This window comes from Chrysemys picta, chromosome 24, assembly GCF_011386835.1.
Source record: "Chrysemys picta bellii isolate R12L10 chromosome 24, ASM1138683v2, whole genome shotgun sequence".
In the NCBI taxonomy this organism is placed as follows: Eukaryota; Metazoa; Chordata; order Testudines; family Emydidae; genus Chrysemys; species Chrysemys picta.
This window is the reverse complement of record NC_088814.1, coordinates 6,198,772-6,208,005: the sequence shown is the minus strand read 5'-3', so window position 1 is coordinate 6,208,005 and position 9,234 is coordinate 6,198,772.

Genomic DNA, 9,234 nt, shown 5'->3' with positions numbered 1-9,234 from the left:
CACCAGGAGAAAATGTCTGGTTATTTTTGTAACAAATAAGACAAGTGGAGATTCTACCAACCCATCCCGAGTGAAAGATGTCCTCAGGGAGTTGTCTTGCAGGCCCTTATTCCTTTCTAAGGCCCAAGTCCATTTATACACATCCCTAACTTTTAGCACAGGAAGTACTCCACACTGAAATCAACTGGATTGCTTGCACTTACTGGAAAACAAGGGGCTTGTCCTCACACAGACTAGCACCAAAATAACTAAATTGGTCGTAAGTCACACCTTGTGCTATTTCAGTGCAAATCTGTGCATGGACACTCTTCTATGACCCTTTTATTCCAAAGTAAGCGCCCCCCCCCCCCTTGGACTTTTCCCATCCCCAAGCACGTTCCCAGCCTCTTCACTCTGCCCCCAGCATTGCTACTGAATCCCCTTGACTCTACAGCCCTTATCACCATCCAGAATCCTTATTATTTATTTTCCGGTAGCATCTAGGAGCCCTAGTTGTGGACCAGGGCCCCACTGTGCTAGGTGCTGTACAAACACACATTATTTTCCCTGACATGTCCAGTCACCTTCCATGTTCCTCACACTCATCCCTTGCTGCCCAGTTTGCCTCCATGCTGGCATAAATAATCACCATCCCCAGAATTGGATAGTTATTTCCTCATAAGAGGAACATGGATCGGTTTCATACCCTGGGCATTTACTTAGTAAGATGGATCAGGACTGACACAATGATGTCACTTTGGACAATCACTTAACCTCGCTGCCTCAGTTTCCCCATCTCTAGCATGGGGTTACTGACACTTTCGTACCTGTCACCCAAGACCATGTTGCATAGCTCTGAAGAGGGAGAGCACTGTATTTGTGCTCAGTATTATTATAAGGGCTGCAGGTTTGTTTGCCCTGTAGGTGGGACCTATTTTCCTCACCTCAGCTTTGAGTTAATGAGTCACTGATGTTCAGAGGTTTGTTTGAAGTACAGGAGGAACAATTCAGTTTCATTGTCTATTCCCCCTCCTTTTATTATCATTGGGTTTAAGTTTGACTTGAGGGTTTTGGGATGGTGACATCATGCAGTCCTCTGAAGACATTTGTCTATAATTAGGGCTTTGCATGATTTGCTACTTGTTGCCTCTCCTCATATGTTTAGACTGTAAATATTTTTAGGCAGGGATTGTCTTTTTTTAATTATGCGTGTCTGGTGTCTAGCACCCTTTTTCCCTGATCCATTGACAGATGCCTGAGTTTCACTATCAAAGTTGGCCTTTATTTCAAATCAGCGTAGCTCCATTTACACCAGCTAAAGATCTGACCCTCTGTTTTTAACTTAATTGGCACAGAAAATCTTGGAAAAAGGAAAGATTCCTGTTGTTAGCTGCCTCCTTAATATGGGATCCAAACCGAGCAGATTGAAAAAAGGAATTTTGATCCTGTGGGAAACTCAGTATTTTGACATTTTGTTTTCATCCTCAATTGGGACAAAAGTGGCAATAGTGAGACTCCTTGCCCAATGAAAAGTTCTGAAATTTTTGAGTTTGAAATGTCAACGTATTTCATTCTGACATGATCAAAATGAAATCTCAAGATTCCCCAAATGAAATGTTTCATTTCAATTTTCCCCAGCTGAAAATGTCACCAAACTTGTTTTTTCCCCCACAGAAAAGATCAACGAATCCCCATTTTCCAGTGAGAAACCATTTTTTTCCCACCAGCCCTAGTACCAAGTTATTTTTTGCTTCCTGTTAGACACAATTACCACTTCTCTTTTCCCAACTACACTTAGGGTGACCAGATATCCTGATTTTATAGGGACAGTGCCAATTTTGGGGTCTTTTTCTTATATAGGCTCCTATTACCCGCCACCCCCGTCCCGATTTTTTTACATTTGCTATCTGGTCACCCTACCTACACTGTGGTTAAAACCTGCTTTAGAATCCAAGTTCACAAACCCAAACCATGGTTATTTGAGGTTAGATCCATGGCAGGAATCTGGCTTATGCCCTTTATGCTGTTGATGCCATGAACTGTGCTCCTAGTTCGCCATTCCCTCCCTTTTACACTGGTTGCTGTCACCATCATCTTCCTTCTTGCATGCTCCTGTCGTTTCTCATCACCTAACAGCGCCTGTGCCATTCCAACAGCATGCAGAGACAGTGGATGCCCAGCAGGGGGGGTTAGACGGCAGGAAGTCTCATGATGGAGCTAGTAGGACTTTTCTGCAGTAAGAAGATCAGGAGTACTTGTGGCACCTTTCTGCAGCAGGGGCACAGATTCAGCCCCACCCCTGTACAGAGCACAGTAAGATGCAGCATGCATCTTCTCTATCCTGGGGTAATTTGGCCCCTGCACAGTTTAGGGTATCCATTTGCTGACCTGTAATGTACAGCCCCATTTATATCACCAGTGAATGGGGCCCACGGAATCCTCTCTGATACACTGGTGTAAATTAAGAATAACTCCACTGGCATATACAGTAACTCCTCGCTTAACATTGTAGTTATGTTCCTGAAAAATGCCACTTTAAGCAAAACGATGTTCAGCGAATCCAATATCCCCATACAAATTAATGTAAATGGAGGGTAGGTTCCAGGGAAATTTTTTTCACCGGACAGAAAAAATTATATACAGCATAAGTTTTAAATAATTTTAAACAATTTAATACTGTACTCACCAACGATGATTGTGAAGCTTGGTTGAGGCAGGGGCGTAGCGGGGTTGGGGCACAAGGGCTTTCCCCACTCCGCCCACCTGACGCTCCTGCTGGGGAGCAGGCTTGGGGGCTTGCCCGCTCCCTGGTTGGAATGCCGGGCAGGTAGAGTGGGGCGAGCCCTGACCCCCGGCTGGAACGCCGGGCGGAGGGGGATGAGCCAAACAACCTTATAACAGAACATTGCGCAACTTTAAACAAGCATGTTCTCTAATAGATCAGCAACCTAATAACAAAACAGTGTTAACCGGGATGACTTTAAGTGAGGAATTACTGTATGTACTTTCTAATTTTGGAGGTGCTCCCTTATTACATTGATAGGTGTTGAGTAAGAGCCTACAGAGAGCAACCCCAAAAAGGCAGAGGAGCAGTTTTCTGCCTGTGGCAAAGTTTCTACCCCAACACGGCCTCTTAGCTGGGGCTGTGGAAACTTTTGTCTCAGTTTCCCACACCGTCCCTAGGCCTGCTCCAGGCATAAGAATGTCCTAGCCCTCAGCCAGACTACTTTACAGAGTCCTTCACTAAAGTCCTAAAGGAATGTATACAACAACCAAATCTTCAGCCCAGCTGGGCTTAGCTAGTAGCCACCTCTCTACAGGTGCTGACATCACACTACCATGATAGTTTCTTTCCTGTACCTGTGCAGAGTTCAGCAGGGTACTTTTATGTCCAACTTTGGTTATATCCTAGAAAGGGAAGGGTGTTTATTTGAAATTTGACTTGGAGTTTGCGGGTCAAATCCACAGTGGGTGTAAGTCTGGTCAGCTCTGTTCATCTCAATGAATCTACATCAATGTACTGCAGCTGAGGATTTGGGGGGGCCAATGATCTGTTCAGGGTAGCAGATCCTGTAAACCAAGCAAGCCACCCACATGAATGCAGCAATCACCACAGGAACCTAGTGTCAGTATCCCCGCCATATCTCTCTGCCCCCAAAACAATCTCTCTTTGCCCTATGAATGAAATAAAAGTATCCCTCTATCAATTCACATGCTGCACAAATTGTTAACCCCCCCCCCCTCCAAAAAAAAGTACAGCAAAACAACCCTAAATAAAATCAGCTTTTGGCATTTAAAACCTAACCACAGCCACATCTGGAAAAATAAGACTACATCCTTTTGTCCGTGCTCCCAATGGGCTATGAAATCCTGGGCATTAGCAAACGGGCCAGGTTTCCACCCCGCCCTCTGTTCTTGCTCTTTTTAAGTTCCTCCTATCTGAATATACAAATAGATTCAGTTTTAACACATATTAAGTGTGCCTAGATGCAACACTGATGAGTATACTATAAATATGCTATACTCTGAGCTCACTGGAGCAGGGACTATTCCTTCCTGGATGTGGGGAAAGAACCTTGCATGTTGTAGATGTGGCCATAAATTATTAAATTATTGTAACAAACATTGATTATTAATAATCAGGGGTCAAATCAGTGATAAGTGATTGAGCTCTGCTTATGTCCCATTGGTCACATCCCCTTCCCTATTGACTCCTCCCCTTTCACCTTTTGTCTGTACGCCTCCACTTCCCCCCGCCGGAGGTTTTGTCTCTCTGTGTCTTTTCTTCCGTCTTCCCATTCCCCAATCACTGGCCGTAGCTAGGAAGAAACAGTGACACTTCTTGGAGGAAGCAATGATGCACACGGGGATGTGGGTGGTTTGTGAGAGTAAGGGAGTGAGGCAGGCAGGGAGAGTATGCCAAAACTTTTCTTCACAGCCCTACTCCAGTGCCTGCAGTCCCCTTCTGGGCATGTCTGTTCAGCCTGGGAAGGCCCTTTTCCCCTGCTTCACTGGGAGTTCTCTCCATCATTTGATTTCTTTTTGCCCTACTCTTTGACTTTCTCCTCTTTCCTAGGCAGTTCTCTCCTCTCCTCCTTGGTCTTTCGTTGTCCTGTTCAGACACACCAGAAATGTATCTGTCGTATTGTCAGACAGCTCATTCCATGGTGGAACATTTTCCAATTTGCATACAAAAAAAACTTTGCTCAAAAGTAAAGGGTGCATATGTGCAGTGATGGTTGTCACAAACACTCAAAAGCCAGGAAATAAAACAGTTAAGTCATTAAATGCTAAACTGCATCAACAGCAGCAACATGCTACCAACCCTAACTGTGATCACAGAAAGCATCACACGCTCAGTGATCTCAATTCTTTCAAGAGGGGCCAGAGTTTTTCCTTTATCAAGATACTCTTGGTGCAGGAGAGAGGGAAGGGACCATCAGAAAGCCAGTTGCAGCTTCCCTGATTCTCAAACCCACCTTAGTCCTGATATAAGTTAGAGCAGCCTAAGGGCTGCTGTGATTTATGGCTGTGGTTAAGGTTCTCTAAGGGATCTTACCATATGCTAGCAGAGAATTGCTGTAGAGGGACAGAACCCTGCACCATCTGCTCCGCCACAACATACCCCTATGTTGGAGTGGGGAGGAGAAGAAATTTAAGAGCCAGCTCTGCCGGCTTTATGCAAATTGGGAATTCAAATCTGCTGGAAGACTTCTCAGATGGCCAGCTGCAGCCACATTACATTCCCTTTATGCTGCTTAAGCCATGTAGAGAGGATGGAAATGGGGCTTTGAATCTGACCCAAATTTCTTATTAAGCAATACACTATATTATCTGCATCAAAAGAGGGAAACCTATTTTGTGCTTACTATACCTCGGTCACAAAGCAAGCATGTTTCTCTAGAAGCACAATACATTTTTCATAATTTCTATTTCAACAATACTAGCAGACAGAATTAAAAAGAATCAAGGTAGCAGTTAAGGCCAACGTGATAGATGGAGCAATTTGTATAGGTATAACCTATGTTTTGTAAACTAATGTTAATGACTTATATGGAGTTGGTTTGCTTGTTTAGCATCTTATACATATGTGAAATTAATAGTTTATTTCATGGCTTTTGAGGGTTTGTGTCAAAGGTAGTTGCATGTAGACATCCTACACTGTTGGGGAAACATACACACGCACCTTTATTCACCACTGACTTGCACTTTCAGTCATTAATTACTCTTGTGCAAATTGGATGTTAAATGCTACAAAACCATAATGGTAGCATTTTATTACACTTGCTTTGCACAAGTGTAGGTTACTATGGAAAGTGTAGGAGAGTGGAAATCAGACTCTGTCAAATTTTCAGAAGGGCCTAAGAGATTAAGAGGGAGAGCTGTATGAATAACTAATTTCTTGGTTTGCTGGGAGTTCCGGAAAGAAAGTAGTTTGGAGTCAACCCAAATCAATTTTTTTTTTCAGAATTTCTAGCAAATTGAAAAGTTTAAAAAAAAATGTTTTGGGTCGAAGAAAATATTTTTTTAAGCTTAAACCAAAATGTTTCATTTCAATTTTGAGCGCTTTTAAATTTTTTTATTTTATTTTAAAATCAAATGGAAGGAAATTTCAAAACAAAAAGTGGTTTTGCATTAAAAAATCAAAATGATTTCAGAATTTTTGTAGGTTTTTTTCCAACTGAAACAATTTGGCAAAATCAGTATAAATTTGTGGAATGTTTGGGTCGATCTGAATCTGCATTTTTTATCGAAAAACGTTTCGGCCAAAATATTTCACCCAGCTCTAGTTAGCAGCCTAAGAGCCATTTTTAAAAGTGACTTAGAGGCAGATTTGTAAAGGTATTTAGGTGCCTAAAAATGCAGATAGACGTCAAGTGAGATTTTCAAATATGCCTAAGCAGATTAGGTGCTGCTTTTGAAAATCTCGCTAGGCACTCATCTACATATTTAGGCACCTAAATACTGTAGCTTTGTAAATCTGCTCCTTAGGAGTCTACGTCCTGTGACTCTGCCTCCTAAGTCACTTTTGAAAATTTTACCCTCTGTGTGCATAGTTATCTATTATTCTTCTGCATATGGTGAAAAACATTCACATGTCACTTTTTAAACATAGAAATGCTCCTGCCACAAGCAATGTAAATAGACAAATGCAGGCAAACAATGGGGGGAAAGGAAAGCAACATACCAGCAAGTGATTGAGTGGTTATGCTAGCCATTCAGCTTGTCAGTTCCATTTTAAGACACAGCAAGAGAGATGGTCATTTCTTCACAGTTTTGTATAATATACATCCTCATGCTTAAAGCGATATGATTATTAGAATGCTTATTTCAGGGATCATTTCTATTCTGGTTATGGTAGCTATGTTAGAGATGTACCCATATTTTACCTGCCATTTTTCACAATTCGGGAAAAATGTTGGGTATTGTTGTTCCAAAAGCCACTTGGCATTGGATGTTAAAGGTTCGGAAACTGTTACAGGAAGAAAATAAATCCTAATGTGCCTATGTAGAATTTGGAAAATAAATGAATAAAGGCAGAGATTTTTACTGCTAATGCAGAGCTTCCCCCCCCCATATTGTTTTCTAAGTACAGATCCCTTTTTTGTTGTACGTCTATGCATAACTGTGGAGGTCCCAGCTGACACTGAGAACCAATTAAAGTCAACCAGAGCTTGTTTCTCCGTTACCCCGCAGCTTATATTGTCATGTATATCAATGCAAAGTGGGCGTAAATGCCACCAGATCAGAATGGCAGCATTGTACACTCACTTTGCATTGGTATGAACGATGACATGAGGTGCAGGCATGGCAGAATCAGACCCTGAACGTTTGGTCAATGGGAGCAGGAGTGAGTCCCAAATGAAATCAGTTGTTTTCACCAACCAGTTGTTGGGCTCCTCCATTATACTAACAGAGCTGGTTTCTCATTTGTTCCAAACAGCATAATTGAAGCAGAATGGTGCCTAGGCCTTGGACATTAGGAGCACTGTTGGCCCTGTCGTAAATCACAGGTTGTCAAGGATTTTAATGGAAGCCCTCTGAGTGCTGTAAATTTCTGCAGTTTTGCCTGCATTCCCTCCCTCATTTCCATCACAATATCACTCCAGTGGGACTGCAGCCCTGCAGCATGTGCCAGGCAGCCTAGATTGGTAGGGCACAGGGGAAGAAGGAGAAAAAAAATGAGAGAGAAGGGGCGGGGGATTCAGAACAGTTGGTATTGCAGAAGCATCTGCTGGGTGGCCAGTTATAGAGTCACCTGGTCCCATAGTGGGGGGAAGGGCAATTCATCCAGGGGATTGGAGACCGGGGATAATGTAACCATGGAGGCTGCGGGAATAAAGACAGATGTGCTGCAGTTTACCCGCCGCTCCCTCAGTCTGCAAAGCAGTAAATCTTAGGCAAACACAAGGCCTTCCTCCTTAGCAATGGAGTTTCTGATCCGAGTTGGTTTGGCAGAGTTACTGTATTTGTTCTACACATCCTATCTCCTGCTGTTTGTCAGAGGAGGCTTTTCAAGAGGGATCCTTTTACCAGGTTATCCTCCCATAGCCAACCCAGCTATCGTCAGTGGAAACGTAGGGCCGTATCCTGGTCCCAGTGACAAAGTTCCCCTTGGCTTCCGCATGACCAGGATTTAGCCTTTTAGGGATCGTATTTTCACACAATTGCCACTCTGGTGCGGAGACTTCAAAATACAGTGAAATCCTTAGCAACGCAGACCCTAATCTGCAGAACCTGCTGTGAAATACGGCTCGTTCTTTGCCCTTTCCCTCTCAGGAGCTCAAAACACATTACATTATTGATGAATTAGGCCTCACAATTCTGCCTTTCCTCCCTCCTCCCCAGGGACATAGAATATTATCCTCACAGAGCTGAAGGGAGTTGAGCAACGTTGCTCCAAAAGTTTGTGGCATAAAAAGACCTCAGATCTAACATTTATCCTCTCTCTCTCTTTTTTTTTTTCTTCTTCTTCCCCTGTGCCCTCCCTTTTGCTAAAGGAGAGCGCTGGGGTGAAGGACAAAGGGATTGATGCCTCAGTCTCTTGGGAGATTTTAACTTTTCTATTGGTGATCCCGGTCTGAAAAATCTACCTGGGCTTTCAGAGTATGGCTATGTCTCCAGTGGCACTTTTGTTGCTATAATTTATATTGATTGGGGGTGTGAAAAAAACACCCCTCTAAATGACATGAGTTACATAAGTGTCAGGCTAAGGCAGTGGTTTAGAAATGGGCTGTGGAAGGGATCCAGTCAGGAGGGGTCTCGTTCCCTGGGTCTGGACCCCCTTCTCTCTGGGCAGAACCTCAGTTGCTGCCCCCCAAACCTCTGGAGAGGAGGAGGAGAGTGACTTATATATATTCAGAGTAGCAGCCGTGTTAGTCTGTATCTGCAAAAAGAAGAACAGGAGGACTTGTGGCACCTTAGAGACTAACAAATTTATTAGAGCATAAGCTTTCGTGGACTATAGCCCATATGCATCCGAAGAAGTGGGCTATAGTCCACGAAAGCTTATGCTCTAATAAATTTGTTAGTCTCTAAGGTGCCACAAGTCCTCCTGTTCTTCTTTTTATATATATTCAAATCAGCCAGTGCCCTCACAGCTCTGATTGGCTGCGGTAGGTTCAAACCGAGGCCCCGCCCCTGCCTCCACACCCGAGGTAGGGCGGTTGGTGATGACAGTTTGTCTCGAGCTTTTTTTTTTTTTTTTTTGAGGGAGGGAGTGGGACAAGGGAGGGAAAGGAGAGCCGCCGAGAA